Below are 15,675 nucleotides of genomic sequence, written 5' to 3'. Positions count from 1 at the left end.
GTAGAACTGTTGCAGCAAAGCATCTTGTGTTTTCTTTGTGCTGTGCTGTTTCAGAGCTCAGAAGAAGGAGAAAAGATCCCTTCCATAAATGAAATGGTCGTGCTTTTCTGTAAATGCGCGTGTCACCTGGATATGGCTGGACAAACAGAACTGCAAACTGGTTACTGACCCCGCAACAATCAGCTTGCTTTGGTTGTACCTCTACAAATTCCAGGAAAGTGCAAGCGCCAGGCTGCTAAACCGCAGGAGCAATCAGTAGAGTGCTCTTGGACAATTTCTCTCATTCTTTTTGGTATCGTGCTTTATTTAACGAGTAAATTTTATTGCATGCTAATAAACTGAGTCTTTATTTCAGAAGAGTAGTCTGGAAACCCTGAACACTTCATCTTTCACTCCCTAATGCGATGGCTTGCATTTTGAAGTTGCACCAGTAGGCTTCCTCTTAATTGTAACTTACGTGAATCTGTTTTAAAGCAAGTCAAAATATTTCCCGGCATTTTGTCAAGGAAGGAGCAAGGAACTGCTGAGATTGGGAAACAGAATGAAGTGATCCTTAGTGCAAGAGTGTGTAGAGAGAAACTGCAGCATGGTCTGCGTGCTGTCTGTATTTGCTACAGCCTTTGCTGGAAACTGGCAGTGATGGCACCGTCGAAGTGTTCCTCGTGAAAATAAAGAGTAAGCTCGTTGATCTAATAGATTTTTGAACCTGAAGTTGAAATTTAGAGGTGGAATCTGTATGAATTACTCTTCTAGTGCTACACCTGAGCTTTCAGGGACCCTTCAAACTAAGGAGCAGAGCTCAACGTGTTCCCTTGTGTGATGCATGGCCCGGTGATCTGGCAGGGATTTCAACAATAAAAAGGTGACGTGGAGCCAAGGGGGAAGCCTCTTCCTAATCATTCGTATTAAGTTCTGCTTAATCGACTTATAAAAGCACCCAGTCACGCTGAATCTTCATTATTAGGGCAATCTAATATTAATTTCTGATTTACGTGGGCTTGTTTATCGTTGCATTTGTAAGCTATGTGGTTTTGGGGTGGGGAAATATCACCTCCAAGGAGGAGGAGAAGCAGTGCTGCAGTATATTCCACAATGCACATGTACATAAGGAGTTTTGGGTATATTAATTTGTCAATATTCAGAAAAAATAGATTTCTACGAGTGAATCGTATTCTTTTTATTTCTATTTGTAAGGCACAGATTAAGGATTGATGTTAAGAGAAATGGTGTGGGGGTATATGGTGTTTGTTTCTGCTGTGGGAATATTCTGAATCGTTTCTTGGTGGTTTGTGAATATTAGATGGAGTTTATTACTTGTATTTCTTAGGTTATGGAAGGAAACAATGGAGTCATTGCTCCTATAAAACTTAGTCAAAGAGTGGAGTTGAAAGGAGAGGGTCATAACACCCAACGTGCCTCTCTTCCATCCCCTGCCCAGGGTTTGTGTCTGTACTTTTAATTAGATAAGAAATGAGCTTTAGTGTTCTGCCTGTCATTACCTTCTTCCCTGAAGTTCATTACCTCCACGAAATACAGAAATGCTCTTGATTTATTAAGGAGATCAGGCTCTGTTTGAAGGCGATGGTGTGCAGCACAGAAGATGAACTCTCCGATGAGGATTTAAATGAAAGTTTAGCTGTGGCACAGGCTACAAAGCCTCCACTGATTCAGCTTTAGAAGGGGGTGAGTTCCTTTGTGCTGCTCGTCTCATGCTGTTCAGGGCTTCCAGCAGCTGGGTTTGTGCCTTGCTCTGCTTTCAGTGAAAGAGGAGAGGCAATTTGTAGGACAGGAGTGTATATCACTGGCTTCGTTTTACAACTGAATCAGCTTTTTCTTCCCTTAAAGGCAAACAAAACCTTTCAACTGCTTTCATAATCTGAGCAGAGCATTGAGCACAGGAGCTTCCCTTCCTAGGAAACAAACTTTGGAGTTCTGTAATGTATTTATCTTCTTTTTTTTTTTGAAGATAAATGGGGATTGCATTGAGATCCTTCCTCTCAAGTTCTTTCAAAGGCTGTTGCAAAAGGAATTGCGCTGTAGCTGGAAGGGGGAACAGGAGCATTGGTTGTAGTCCAGCAAGGAAAAGGTCAGAGAGCAGAGGGTGAGGGCTGCAGCACGTTGGGAAAATAAATGCACGTAAAGCCCGTGGGCTTTGATCCCTTCCTCTTGAAGCTGCTAATCTGCATGGCTGATGTGTGGTGGCTCTGAGGGATAAGAGCCGATAGCAGGTATGGGCTCCTTTGGTTTGTGGCAGCTTTAATACGCTGGGATGTGAGTTCTTACACAAATTTGCCCTTTGTCCCCCAAATAATGGCTCTGACGAGCTGGTGCATGTCTGTGCTGAGCTGCTGGTGGTGGGGCTGAGTGGCTGTAGCACCACGTCCTGTGCTGACACGCTTTGGGTCCAATGAGTCCACTCCAAATCCTCGTGAAGGACTGGATTCTTCTGCTGCCCGAGCCACAAACAGCATGAAGATCGAGTTAGTGCTTGTACCTTGTACACTAATTACCCTGAAACACAAATTCTTTTGCTGCTCCAGGCAGGTCCATTGCCCTTACTGCTCCAGGCGTGGAGGAGCTGTGCGTGTACAGCTGTTAACACAAAGTCCAGGAGAGCATCTAAAAACCCATATGTGCCATATAACTAGCAAGAATAATATCACAAAGCTATGATAACTAAGACTCATCTCTAATAAAAAAGACTGATCTTTAATAAAGCAAGTATTGCTTGTGTCCAGAAATCAGCGTTGCTGCTCTTTCCTTGCGCTGGCGTAGCTCTTGAAATCTTTTCCATCTGGCATGGTTGTTTGTGGAGCTGTCCTGTAACTTAGAGTAGTGCCAAACAGCATCATCAGAAACCAGTTCTGGTTGTTGTAAGGCTATAAATGCTTTATGTATAAGGATAAAAAAAAAATGTGGCATCGTGCCAAAATTTGCTCAGCTGTTGCATATCAGAGGTAGAAGGAGAGATAAATCAGGGATGCTGGTCGGTAATGGTCCATCGTTAGTTTTGTCAGGCTTGGGCTAATGGGTTGTTGGAAGGTTCAAGGAAGCATAAGGGTTGAATTCTACACCTAAAAGATGTTTTGAAGATTTATTTTTTTTCTTGGATGTTACCAATTAGTTTGTTTTTAGTAGTGTGTTTGGTCAAGAGGTAGAGCTGGAGAGAGACTGGCAGACAAAACCTAAAGTTTCAGGCAGGGCATTTGGAGGTTTAGATCCCCAAATAAGATGAAATTTTAATAGAAAAAGCAAGTTGAATTGTGGGTGTTTTTAAAGAGGTAAGACAGTAGTAGATAAAACATTAAAAAAAAAAAAAAAAAAAGTAGGGAAGCAAAAGTGGAGCAAATGGAAGACTTTCAGCCAGTTGGAAGAAGTGTAAAAGGAAATGGTTTTCCACCCAAAACAAGTGTGTTAATGCTTAAATATCGTCAGTTTATTGAGAGTCTTCCGTTGGAGAGAAAGGCAGAGAAATTCCCGAATCCATGGAAAGTTCTGTCCTAATATTTTCACAGCAGATATATTTGCCATGCTTTTATGTTGTTTTAAGGAAACCGTTTTGGTAAAAATTCATGGGTTCTCTTTTAAAGTTGAAATCCAAGCGCTGCATTTTGATCAACCCAAACCACTTTTAAGTCTCATATTGACCACTTGAGGAGTTTTCGGTGTTTATCCCAGCCAGAATGAGACTGAGGGACACTTTTTAAAAGACTTAAAACTGGTGGAAACTGAGCTGAGCACAGAAGGGATCTCATCACCTCTTGCTTCCTAAAGCAAAGCAGTGTACGAAGCAGACCAGAAAGCAGCAGTGACAGCAGAAAATCAATGGGATAACCTGTGTGAAGAGTCTGGTATGCTCCTAAGTGTCTACATTTATTGATGCCTAAACAATTAAAATGATATTTTTCTGGTATTTGCGTTCGGTGCATTTTTGAGGATGTTTGTGAGCACCTCCCAAGCATTACACACGATTCTTTTAACAAATGCTTTACGGATACCGTTGACGTAATTTCCCAGAGCAGAGAAAGGTCATTACTATCAACCTTGGAAGTTAAAAGTAGCTTTTGCCATATCGGAGAGAGTCTTTCTTAAAGCAAATCAATACTTGCACGGGCTTCTCAGTCTGTGAAACAGTCTCGTGAGGAATTTCCCTTTTCGTAGAGGATGTAAAAAACTCGTCGTGATGTCACTCCCATTGTGTTCGTCGTTGGTGTTCCCACAACTTGTCTCAAATCATGACTAATTCCCTAAAAATACTCCGGGCAGACACGAGGCTGGGGAAAGCTGTCTTTTGCCACTCAGTCTGGAGGAGGTGATGGGGGCAGCTGGCTGCCTCGACGGATTCTGTGCTGACTTTGAAGTCGGTGTTTGGGGTGTTTGGTTGCTGTTCTGCTCTTGCTGGGGGAAAAACAGGTGCTAGGAGTAGGTGAGTAAGGGTTTTGCTTCTGCTGTTTGATGGGTAGGGGGTGAGAATCTGTGGAGGGGAAGGAACATCTCCCCTCTGCCATCCTGGTACCAGGTGAGACGCCTTTCCTGGGGAAATGCTGCATCAGAAGGAGCAAAAATGTGAGTTGCACCAGGCACACTTTGCATCACTGCACGCAGTCAGCACACTGCTGGGTTTACGCCGGCCTGGCCACGTTCCCTATTCCCTCATGGCAGCTTCTTGCTTAATTTTTAACGTAGGCACACCAGTTTTGGAGGGAAAGGTTAAAATTCAGACCTGAGTTCTGCAAAGTGCTCTCAGCCAGCACGTGTAAATGGGGCGAGGAAGAGGCAGCACATCTTGCTCTCCCTTACCATGCACGTGGCCAGACACTGAAATTCTTGTGGCTGTTCGTGTAGAAACTGCAAGTAGTTTGATTTTCTCATTTTTTTTCAATTTATTATATCATAGATTACTACTTGAAGGGGGATTTGTGTGCTGTTTTCTTATTTAAAAAAAAATACAAGCTCCTTTGCAGTCTCTTTTTAGTATTTTTTTTGTTCTGTGTTAGTTTGTCTTGTGGAAATCTTTCGGTGGCCTTTGTGTGTGAAATAGCTTAAGTAGCTAAGGTGAATAAAGGTTCAGAAACAGTCCTTAAAAATTGATTTCTCTCTGCTCAGTACCGCCGTTGTCCCTGCAGCACGCGTTCGTTCAAAAGGCAAAAGAGCAAAAAAAAAAAAAAAACACCAGCAAAACAGAAAAAAACAAAAAACTCTGCAGATTACTCAGCTTCAAGGAGTTCTTTCAGTTTAAGCATTTCCTTTAAAAAGAAAAATAAAAAACAAAAACAAAAAAAACCCAATTCTTTCTGGACAGTCTTGTATGTGTATTTTGAGCTGTATCTGCGTGTATTCATTACTTCAGCTAAAAAATGGCTTGGCTGTCCTGTGATGCACATACCCTGGAGCAATAAATGCTTTTCACTAGGTCCTCCCCCATGTGCTTTTTTCTTTCAGGAAAGCACTCTTTAATTCTAGATTTGGATGCTGCTGTCGTTGTTTTTATATCACTGATCAAAATTTTTAGTACTTGCTGCTTTGTTTTTACCGTTCAATGTATGTCAGCTAGATTAAAAGTTCACTTCAGAATCCTTTAACCCCTTCCACTCCTCAAAATATCAATGCCATCCAATTAATTAAGTTCTGAATGTATGAAACCTATGACATGGATGGCAGCTTGCTTTGTAAGGTGTCTATTTTCAGTTCAAATGTAAGCCTTCTGGCTTCTCCCACTGTATTTCTGGGGTCTTCCTAAGGGCTTGCAGGTGAATAACTTGTGATGTGGGGTACCTACTGTTCTCTGTTTCAGTGGAGAATTAAATTATCTCGTCCTCATACAAGAACATCACTTAGCTGTGTTCTGCTTCTATGGGATATTGGTCTGCTTTGATGTTAAGGAAATAACCTAATCAACTCTAAATGTTCGTTTCAGATTTCATGTTTCATCTTACGTTGAGCACCTACTGCTGAGAGCTGGAAAGTCTACTTAAGGTAGGTAGAACAGCTCATAATTTTCCTCTTACAAGGTTGTATGGTGGATAAAATGCTCCAAGTTGAGTATTTTTTGTTCTTCTGGTTTTGTTACTCTCCTGTAATTATTGCCGAAAATCTTGAGTTTTGAACGGTCGCATTAAATAGAGTTTCTTGGTGTGTTTCTTTACCTGAGTCTTTTAAAACTGGCCTTTTTCTGACTTCCTGATAGCCCCTATGTGCTCTTTCCATTCAGCCTGAGTACCGAGGTATAGGCATGCACAGGAATTTATTGTGCTTGGGAGGAATTTGTAAGGTGTATTCTCACCTACCACAATTGCTTAGCTGGAAATTGGCTGGCCAGACTGACATCCTGGCTCTGAAACAAAATGGTAATGGTTTTATGTTATTTTCTGTAGTAGATAAAAGCTTGTCTTAGGCAGAATCTTCACTGTAGGGGGACTTGACCTAATCTTAAATCGTTGGGCTATAAGCAGGAGCAGAGAATTTGGGTAAGCACAGTATTCATTGTATTGGAGGACTCTTTCTTGCTTTTTTTTTTTTTAATTATTATTATTTTTGATCCCTTCTGATTTGCCTTTCCCGAAGTCAATGGTTATATTTGCAAACTTCAATTTTATTACTCGGTGTGCTTGGAGTTTTTCTGACTTCTGCTTTTATGCTGCTGACATGTGTGGATGTTTAGAATATTCGTTCATCTGAAAGTAGCTAGAAGAATTTGCTGGATCCATTTTTAATTTTTTCCATGATTGCTTTCTCCAGCGTTCTCTGTAGTTGCTGCTTTGTGAGCTTGCATTACAAGATTTATCTTTATTTCCTGTAGCTCAGGCTTTGGCACGTAACAAAACTCATCTCTTGCCACTTCAGGAGCACTTGTGTATAATTTCTTGATATGGAGAACCTTCTTTAAAAATTATATCACCTGTTTTAGACAAAATTAGTATTCTCCTTGCTTGGGCTAGAATACACTTGGTAGCAAAGGAGATGTGGCTAGCGTTTTACATATGGACTAGGTCCCTAGGGGGACTTCAGACTTACCTTGCAGTTCAACTGGTGTATTGCCTCTGGTATATAAAAAAGCTCTCCTGGATCTCTGTATTTTCATCTTTGGGAAACAGAGGGTCACTTATTGTCTCATGACTGTCTAACTTTGTAGTCGTAGATATCTTTAATTTTCAGTAGCTTTTTTTTTTTTTTTTTTTTTTTTCATAATTTGTTATTCCATGAGTGGTGTGCATGCTAGCCTTTCTTAAATTTTTAAGTTGATGGCGACTAATTACTTCTTTCTAATTCATTCCTTCCCTCTTCTGGTTGGGGATGCTGCTTGTATGTACTTACTATACAATTAGTAGGTGGAATTCCTCGGAAAAAAACTTTCATTGCTGCAAGGGATAAATGGAATAGCATAAAAACTAGCAAGTCTCAGTTTTGTCACTTAAACTGGAAAAACGTGAAACACTTTAGTTTGGGGAAAAATAATTTAAAAAAAAGAAAGAAAAAAGGCATCTCCACTTGTACTTTTTTCAATTAAGACCAAAATTTGTTGTCTTTATATATTAAGCTGAATCTGAATTATGGTTCAGAAGGAATTCCAGACATAACTTTTTTTTTTAACATGAGAGATTGGTAATATGGGAAACACAGAAAACAAAGGGGAGGGGCTCACAAAACAGGGCACCCGCCTCTTGAGTTTTTCAGCCCTGTGATTTCAGGTTTTCTTACGCCTCTTCCTTTTGTTTGACCTTTTAAAAGGAACAGCTACTACTGTCGTGATGTCACGGGCAAAAAGCACACTTGTATGTGTTGTGAACCGAAGCCATTTGTTCTTTGGAATACATAGTCTGTAAAGGATTGAAGTGAGTCATATCCTGGTAAAACCATGACAACTAAGTATTTATGAGTTTGTTAGGTAAATAACTTGCAGTACCTTCCTAGATAAGGCTTGAGAGGAAAGCAGCCCTGTGAATAACAAGGTTTTGAAGTGTAATGGCAAGTAAGAAAAAAACAGCAAGAGATATTAAATGTAAATTGTAAGTATTTCTGATTCGTGAGGTTAACACTGAAGTATGTGTGTTTGTTTCCTGGCTGGGGATTTGCTAGGAGGAAGAGATTAGCACTCCTTACTTCTTGGAAATGTGTTATATGTGCAAATACTGCAGTGACACTTCCAGTACCAGATCTCCTGCTATGTTAAAGACCATTACTGTGAGCTATGTATTCAAGTTGTCAGAATTTAAGCTCCTACCGTGTTCCACGATAGTCTTTACATACACAATCATGCGTTTCGTTCCACACCTCATTTGGTACCCAAACATATTTTGTCTATTTTCTGCAGTTTTTGAGCCCTTCTCTGACTGAATGGCTTTTTTTTGTGCTAAATTTGCAGTGGCAGTGTCTGCTTGACCCTTTCATTTTACATCCTGGTTAGTACATGTGCTGGATGGAGTCACAGAATTTAGGATCACATAATTTGATTTTCTCTCCCTTCTCAGACATGCGGTTTTTTGTTGTTGTAGCACTTAAAAATTTGCATTCAAAGCAGATCTCTCACTGACTTGAACAGCACCTGAGAGTACTTGTCAGTTCTGTATTTAACCCCCAGGGTATCAAGGCGTGTGTCTGAAAGAGAAACACGTGGTGGCTGTGGAAAGCTGAACCAAATGACTCTGTTAACATCATCCAGAAACCTGAATGTGCAGATGACACTAATTGCTTCAGCTCGTGAAGCTTTGTCTTCTTCCTGATGCTACTTATTTACTCGGATTATTTATTAGCAAATGTAGAAGACGTGTATCAAGGAGGAGGGATTATGAGCAGCAGTTTGGCTTTATAACTGATTTATGCCTCAGGCAAGCCTTCATGCACTGAATTGGCACAGGTATGGGTTTATGTTGTGTGTTCCTTTTCAAAGATGATGGACAGCCAGTGGCAGTAGGTGGTGCTAGCACTTCCACCTAAAAAGCAACTCAAAAAATGTTCTCCTCATTATATCCCTACTGCAAGTGGCACCGGATGCTTTCCAGCTTTTAAATCTTTTTACCTTAATTTGAATTAAACTAGTATTTAATAAGCAACCTTGTTGTACTTTTAACGTTATTTGTTTAAAAGCAGTGTGGTAGACTGATAAATAAGGATTCTTAGTTATTTCTTGCAGTTTCTCTTATAAAATCTAAATATATCCACGTTTTCTCTATATTTTGGGTGTTTTGCTTTGGAATCGTGTTCTAATTTGTAGAATTAAAGAATCCCTTCTTGATATAAAAGCTGCTTCCAAAGATTTCAGTTTACAGCTCAAGCTCTAAGGAATAACCACTATCATTAAGTGTCAAGGTAATTAATTAATGTATAGTGCTTCAAGCCAATAACACCTATGTGCTTATAGCTCCTCCTGGCTTCCGAAAGTGGAATTTTGCTGGGCTCACTGATTGATTTATTCTTCTGGCCTTCTGGGGCCATTGAGGAAAGATTTAGTCTTCCACTAAGTTTGTAGGCAACTTTGAACTCTTCCAAGCGGGCTGGGTTCACAAGTGTGCTTGGGTTGACTGGTGGTGTGGTGCAGAAAGTGTTCTCAGCTCTGGCTGGATCCTTTTTGTTCTTGATCCATATTGGCAGACGTCATCAGAGCCCTCACTATGCACAGCGTTGGAAGCAATGACCTTGAATTTAACAAACACGATCCATGCTGTGTGATGCTTAATGCCTTCCTCGGCTCTCTCTCCAAGCCTTTGCTCAGGGTTGCTGCTGTTCCTGAGTGTGTCCCCAGAGCAACTGTTGTTTTATACATGGAAGTAAGTGGGCTGGGAGGAAATAAATTTAAGTGCTTTCTCCGTATTTGTCTCATCTCTTAGTGGAGTTTAATAAAACTTCAGCCTGTCTGGATTACCTGGGAATACATTACCAAGGTGGAATGAGGTAGGGTTTTCCATCTTCCCTCTGGAGGTGCCAAAAGGTCTTCAGGACACCAAAGCGAATGGTTTGTTTTGCCTGCTAGCTCTTCTGCTAAGTGTGAGTAGGGAAGTATGCAGCAGAAAATAATGCTTGTGAGTCTATAAATAGTATTCCTTTGTAGCACAACTTGGATGGATCTGTAGGAGTACATCCTGACAATGCCAGGAATAGCCTTGTAACGCTGCTGTTGTAACTTTCCAGACTGTTTAAATTACAGATTTCCGAATGACTGACTTGGTTAAACATCCATCAGGGCATCAGCCTGTCCACTGCAGCACTATTTCAGTTTGGAAATGCCGAGATCTTTTTCACAAAATAAACGCTGAAACCTCTTCACAAAATAAATGCTGCTGCTTGTCTTGGGGCCACTAATTTTTTCTTAATCCCAGCCCTGCAAGTAAGTACCTGTCTGGATTTGTGTAACCACGCTGACCTGCTCACATCAGGCAGAGTATCTGAAGTCAAGCGTGCCTGCACACGTTTTTCAGAGTGACTCCAGTGCTTAGCTATTGTGGCAGCAGGCTCCTATTTGTACTTGTAATGAAGGTGGATGTAATCCATTTCCTTGTCTTAAAAGGCAAAGTAATTCTGGTCCCCTCTGGTTATTCTGCTCCACCCCAGTAGTGTATTTACCACTTCTCTAAAAATAGATGTGTCACTCTTGGGGACGCAGTAAGGTTTGCTGTAGCTGTTTCTGTAAGAACACTTACCTAGCTGATCATGGCTAATTGTCCTTTGATACTGTTTTTGGCTGAAGAGGTTAAAAAATCTGTACTGGCTGTTACTTGCTGCAGGAAATGCCCCGGGCTGACACTGGTCTAGGAAAGCTTCTGAAAGCAGCAGGATATTCTGAGTCATTCGCTCAGACATTCTTGGACAAACTGATGATGATGTGCTTTGCATTGCTGGTTGGTGGACTTTAACCCTATGGGATGTCCAAGCTTCAGACATTCAGTGGATCAACTCAGCATCAGGCTTTGAGTGCACCTTGGATAGTGTGCTTGTAAAAAGAAAACTTGAAGAGTTTTGGAGAGCATCAGAAAGACCCGAATTCAAACCAGACCGTGATCTTTCCAAGGCTTGAAAATATCTGTTTTAACCTATAAACTTAGTTTGGCATGCCAGGCTTCCCGTTGCCTTTCCTGGTACTGTTTGTGAATGGTTTAGCATCTGGAGTTGTAGTTGCAGCACAAAGGGTAACGAGTGCCCTCGACCAAATACACATACCAAATACAAGGGAAGGAAAACTAGTGGACACAAACGTACTGACAAGTCATAAAATACTGTGTGATGGGGCAAATACTGGCTAGCTTGATAGGCAGCAGGCCCAGCAAGTGGCAAGCCAGGGATTTGGTTGTAGACTTGGTAGTAAAGGAAAAAATCTACGTTATTTCCTGGCAGATGCTCTTGGAGAGCTCCTCTGAGTAGAAGCAGTCTTGAGTATGCTTCCTGAGATGTGTGTGTTAGCAGTGCCCGAGATGCTGAGAATTTCATCCTTCAAGGGGTTTATAAATAAATCCTTCCAGGGTTTATAAATATTGGGCCATGCTGGACATGGAAACTGGACCCAATGTTCTAGCCAAATCCTTATCAGCGTTGTATAAATTGAAGCCTTTCCTCATGAAAAAGGCATCCCTTTTTCTTAAGTCCTAGAGTGATAATTGACTCTTATTTTTCCCCCTTCCCTCAGTAGTTGCCCTGGTTCTTGTTCACTTTTGATTGACTGAAGCCCCCAGATTATGTTCCATGGAATTATTGTCCTGCCGGTGATCTCATTTTGGATATGCATGGTTTGCTATTCCTACCTAGGTGAAAATTATGCCCTCTCGTGTGTCTGTAAGACACAAAACCGTTATAAGTGAACAGCCGGTTTCTTTCAAATTCAGTGAATCCTTTCAAATCAGCCTGACTCCCCTTTATGCCTAGGAACGTGAAGATAACTTTGATAATTCTCTTATTTCTTCGGGACCTTGAGTTTCCTAATTCTTCCTAATGCATCCTAATTCTTTGGCTGCTAGTTTCTCGTGAAACAAAATGTTTTGAGTTTGGCTAAGCTTATAATTGAGTAGAATATACTTACAAAAAGCTTTCTCCTATTTCCCATCCTTGTGCTGCTAACCATCTCCATTTAGATGTTCGGACTAAGCAATGGAGTCGTAGGCTGATGGATTTGTAGACCAGAAGTGTTGGCCACAGTTAGTGGAAATATTGCTCTGTTTTCACGTGCTTGAATTAATGTAACGAAATCCACTTACAGTAGCAAGATTTGGCAGAAATTGTGATTTCTTTTTGATTACATCGTGTGCTAGTCACGCATGCTGCTAGCTCAGGAATAGAGTAGATGACCGTCAGAAGCGATGTGAATTCTTGTGTTTCCTTCTTACTGGAAGCTATTAATTTGTACTTTTTTTTTTTTGTTCTCTGGCAAGATGTACAGCAAGCAACTCGAATTCCCTGGGCAGGATTCTGGACTCGTGCAGCTTGTGCAGTGTTTCCTTATTAAGGAGAACGAGAGGACGTGAGAAGACCATAACAGGGTAGCAGTCTATAACCGAGCCCATAAATGAACGCATTAAATTAGATTACAATGCTCTTTACCAAGAGGACAAAGAGGGATCACCTAACAGTGTTACGATCAATGGCTATTCCAGGTATTGCTAAAATACTGCCCCTAAGGACACGTGGAACCTGCTCACAGCTGTATTGTGAAAGGTGCAGCCTTTAAATCACCCACCGAGGTTCCTGCTGAAAACAAAAGGTCATTTCTTATTTTAGTATAATGGTATCGGGCACGTGGAAAGGAAAAGGGCACTTAAAAAGTCACGGTTGTCAAGAGGGCTCCAAGTTTGGCATTCCAGGTTATATTTGTGTTTACTGTAAGCAGGTGGTCGTGCCATCATTTCTCTCTCCCAGGATCACTACAGTTGGCTTAACTTCCAGGATGGGACAACAAAAGCCTGACAGTATCTCGGTAGGTGTTAAGGTCCAAAGAAATTTGGGTAGCTGTGAACACAGAGCCCTTTCCTTTCAGCCCATGTCTTTATTCGTAAATAATTTCAGCAAGAGAAATGTCCAAAAGGAACGGTAGGCTTTTTCTAGTAATGTTAACCCTCAAAATTTTTGACTTTCTCCTATTTTTGGAGGTCTTCTGATGTTGTTTTGTTTATTGTCACGGTGCTGGGAGTCTGAACGGTATTGTGTCATAGCTATTTTAAGCAGGACAATCCAGGTTGTGCTCATCTGCCTTTAATGTATGCTGACTCATACAAACCATCTTTCATATGCGTTTGAGTTGGTTTCTTATGGTGAATAATTCACTTTACAGACCTCTCCAAAATAACTTTTTGCTCTTTCAAAAACAAACGGGATATTAACTTGCACCTCCTTTTTGCGTGGTGTGAGAGGCTATGTTCTAATCCTTGTTTGATACCTTAAATTAGATTGAAAACAGGAAATGAGGATGTTAATTTTTGGGGGGATAGGGCTAGTTCTAAAGACTAATTTCTCCTAAAAGAAGTCTTGAATTACAAGTCTGCGTAGGTGAGACTAGGCTGTTGTGCATCTCAAAGTCATCCTTGCGTTGAGGAGAGCAAAGTAGTAAGTTGGTCTTTTTATCATGTTGGATGAATATAAATCTATGTATGAGGATAAAATTTGACAGAATAGCCTTCTTTTTCCACTTTGCAGGTTTGTGTGCTTGTGGTTGTGCCAGTCCGAATGGATTTGTGCCTCTTCATGGCCATGGCATGCGTTTGCCCGTGCTTTGCTTTGGGTCATTCCTAGCTCTATGCTCTGCTCCTAGTTGCTTGAATCTATTGAACAGATGTGACCCTAAACAGGGTGTTCTCTACATCTTTTGGGGAGAGACGTGGGTTTTTTGAGGCCCACTTTCTCCAGGAGGTTTTGTATTTGTGTAAGTAGTCAATGAAGACTTGGACATTTGGGGGATGGAGACGATCTGGGCTTCAATTCCGAGGTTTCCTGTTAATAAAGTTTGAAGAGGAGCCAAGCAAAGCTACCTGAAAGATTGGTGCTTTTTATTTTTAATGTGGAATGTGTGGAAATGTATGTATATGGTGTGAGATTTTCACACCAGTTACTTTCCTACTTCTTGAAGGAAAAGGAAAAATAAAAGTTGTATACTAAAAATGACAAAAAAAAGACAGAATCCTGATACTAATACAAGAAATTCGTACTTTTTGACATTTCTTTTGTTAACAGACACTTAGCTTTGGAGACAAAGTAAGTAAATGCTGGAAAGGAGAGAGAAGGACAGAAGGAACCCAGTGAGTTGCATTGCTTAATGTACCGATGATATCTGTATCCATAGCAATGACAGCAGAAGGACCTGCACAGGATGCTGCTGCCATCACTCTGATAACTGTATTCCAGCAGGATGAGTAATATGGGTCAGAAGATGCTGCTTTAGCTTTTCTAAACCTCCCACTTGAAGGTATTCTCATACAAAGAAAATCTGTGGTGGCTACATGGAGTGGAGCACTGTGGATTTAAAAGGAGCTGCAAGGCATGAATACTGAACTACGGTTATTCCTTCCACATTAACACTTTTCTAATGCAAGTTTTGTATCCCCAAAGTTTTAAATAGTGAGCAGAGTGCAGAGCTATTAAGGTGGGGAGGGAAGGTTGCAAGGAATCAGAATGCTCATCTGTTTTTAGGTACAGGATTACATCATCCCTTCATTCAAGTTCCTCATCGATTTTGCGTTTTTAAAGAAAATAAATCAATAATTATATTTGCATCAGAACTGCTGCTTTTGTTAGGAGAAATTAATTTCTACATTATTTGGGTGAGTTGGTCGGAGTTTGCTTCCCATTTGTTACTTTAGGATGAACTTCTTTCCCTTTCTTCAAAGCAGTTTCTTCAAGAGAAAATTGCAGGAACCTGGGAACACTTGAAAAGCAATTTATAGGAGAGGTCCAGTGCTTGGTCTCTGGTCTAGAATTTTTGCTTTCATGAGAGGTATTAGAAGGCTATAGAATTTGAACAAAACACTTGGTGCTTTTGTGTATGGTAGAGCTGTAATTTTTCTCTGAGTCAAGTGGCAGCACTGGAAGATTGCAGCAAACCTGATTTCAGTTAATCTGGGTTTTCACCTCTGCAGCACCCCTATTTTCTGTACTGCTGCTCGATGACTTAATTGAGGTCATAGGCAGCCTGTTCTTGAAATTATGGTAATTTTGATGGGATTTTATTCTTTCTTTTGCCTCTTATTGAAATTGCCTGAAACGTGTTTGGGAGCGAGGGCATGTCCTGATTTGTCTGAGAGCTCTCAAATTTCAGAAGAATGCAGAAATTTGAAGGAGGGGGGCAGCTGGGGATGTGAGCAGCCCGAGGACAAGGAAATCTATCCGGGCTTGTTGTTCTCCCTGTAGCAGAAAAAGAAGTAGGAGGAAAAATTTGTTTTTGGAGTTTCAGAGCATGCAATTAGTGGCATGTATGTGCCGTTTATAACTTAAACGGGTGGTTGTTTACAGGTTGTATTTCAGTCTTTTTTCTTTAAATATCCCCTGCTTTTAACAATGTATAATGCACACTGGCTTTTATTTCATTATTGATATAATATGCATGCTTTGTAGATAATCTCTCCTAATATTATTCAATCCTGTGCTGGCTGCAAATGAAATATTGATTTTATGCGTTGCTGTTTTTAAGCTTAAAGGCACTCCTGAATTGTGGTTAATTGATCTTTAACTCCATACTTTAATACACAGTGGTGCTTCTGGAAGCCA

General features: G+C 40.7%; 1 protein-coding gene across 1 annotated transcript in view; it reads left to right on the top strand.

Annotated features, from left to right (window-relative positions):
- PTK2 (protein tyrosine kinase 2) overlaps positions 1–15,675 on the top strand; it is a 191,343-nt gene that overhangs the window by 8,451 nt on the left and 167,217 nt on the right. The window contains exon 2 of the mRNA XM_084510085.1: positions 5,918–5,976. The gene's annotated coding sequence lies outside the window, so the exon portion shown is untranslated. The remainder of the gene's footprint in view (positions 1–5,917; positions 5,977–15,675) is intronic.

The sequence above is a fragment of the Aythya ferina genome (assembly GCF_964211825.1).
Source record: "Aythya ferina genome assembly, chromosome: 2".
In the NCBI taxonomy this organism is placed as follows: Eukaryota; Metazoa; Chordata; class Aves; order Anseriformes; family Anatidae; genus Aythya; species Aythya ferina.
Note: the sequence above shows the minus strand (reverse complement) of the source record. Positions and strands in the feature narration are given on the sequence as shown.